Source organism: Epinephelus fuscoguttatus, linkage group LG13, assembly GCF_011397635.1.
Source record: "Epinephelus fuscoguttatus linkage group LG13, E.fuscoguttatus.final_Chr_v1".
NCBI classification, from domain to species: domain Eukaryota; kingdom Metazoa; phylum Chordata; class Actinopteri; order Perciformes; family Serranidae; genus Epinephelus; species Epinephelus fuscoguttatus.
In genome coordinates this window covers 6,424,148-6,425,877 of record NC_064764.1, presented here as the reverse complement: position 1 = coordinate 6,425,877, position 1,730 = coordinate 6,424,148, and the positions used below count along the sequence as shown (strand labels likewise).

General features: G+C 40.0%; 1 non-coding gene across 1 annotated transcript; it reads right to left on the bottom strand.

Moving 5' to 3' along the window:
• Positions 1-1,656: 1,656 nt before the first annotated feature.
• Positions 1,657-1,730, bottom strand: trnai-aau (transfer RNA isoleucine (anticodon AAU)). The gene has a single exon. It is a non-coding gene; the product is annotated as a tRNA-Ile (tRNA).

Sequence of the window (1,730 nt, the reverse complement as noted above, 5' to 3'; positions counted from 1 at the left end):
TACATTTTACTACACGTTCACCCATGCATGCATGCAGGCATGTACCCCTTTCTATGTCACTGAATTCACACACCCTTCAACTGTAAACACAACTAGCTGATTCCTAAATGTGGGCTTACCAGTGGCTAACATTTATTGATCGTTGAATGTAAAAAAAAAAGTTCAGTTCTCCAGCTAGAGGAACACAGTGGTGCAGTGGTTAGCATTGTTGCCTCACAGAAAGAGAGTTTCTGGTTCAAACCCCAGCGTGAGGGAGCCTTTCTTTGTGGGGCTTGCATGTTCTCTCCATGTCAGCATGGGTTTTCTCTGGGTTCTCTGGCTTCAGGTTAGATTAATTGGTCACTCTAAATTGGCTGTGAGTGTGAATGGTTGTCAGCCCTGTGATAACCTGGCAACTTGTCTAGAATGTACCCTGCCTCTTGTCTAATGTCAGCTGGGATAGGCTGTGTAGTTTAGGGAATAAACAAACAGCACACACTGCATCTATTGTTTATCCAACCTACTCAAGATGAAACCCCGCCCACCTCTGTATGATGAAAGCCTGACAACTGCCTATAACAGCTACAGTAGCTTAAAAAGTAGTGATAGGGCCTGTTAGTGCGTTCCATTGTACTTTGAAGTAAAGAATTTCTGAGTTCCTAGTCGTACATTTCAACTGGAATGCCTCCTGAAGCTGGATTTCCAACTCAGTTGGAGTTTTCTCAAAGTCGGAGGAACCTCACCAACCCTGACCTCAGAAACGAATATGGCTGCTCTGCACACCAACGGTAGTGAAAGCTGTAGTAATATGCTGATTATTATCACTTATGTCTTATTTGTGACTCACTAAAACATTCATACACAGTGTCATCCAACATCTATCAGTGTGTTTTTGTACGCGCAAAATACAGTGTAATGCGTTGTTATCAAATGGTATTGCTAACATCTTAGTTTTCTGATTTGTTGTACTAGAATGTGATGAAATTGGGTGTGACGTTATTTTCAGGTCTAATGTCTGACTTCCAAGGTAAATGGAACGCAGCATGTGTCCACATAGCGTTTTTTCTACAGCAGAAAAGCAGTGGCAGAGCACTAAGGAGCGCAGTCAGTATGTTAACATTACATTAGAGAAAATCAATTTATTGTATTAGTCGCACTTAAACCGGACTTTTAAAATAATGCAACTGCGAGTTGAATTACTCCTGCGTGTATACAGTCACTTGGATTCAAACTGACCCCAAACTGTCGGGGATACAGTATTTAATGTAAAGTAACTGCTGAGTTTAATATTGTAATCCCCTACACTAGGCCAACTCTTTACTGGAAAAAGTAGTCTAATTACTGTAACATGCAACTATGTAATGTTTTACTGCCCAATTAACATACAGACAGAAATACAGAAATTAATATGCTAATGTAAGAAATGAATAAATAACTAAAACTATGCATTTGTAGAAATGTACAAATTAATTTTAATGTAATCCTTAATTATTTAACATGTTATGCTTTCTCACACAGTTATGAGGTCTTACTGTATTCTTTCCAGTACTTTTTGTGTAATTTACTGCATTTTCTGTTTAAGGAATTTTGAGGATTAGGAAGGAAACAAACCCTTATGTAGGTCACGCTATTAATACATACGCTAACATTCAGCCAGAGGTAGTTGCAAGATAACCCTGGCCCGTACGGGGCTCGAACCCGCGACCTTGGCGTTATTAGCACCACGCTCTAACCAACTGAGCTAACCGGCC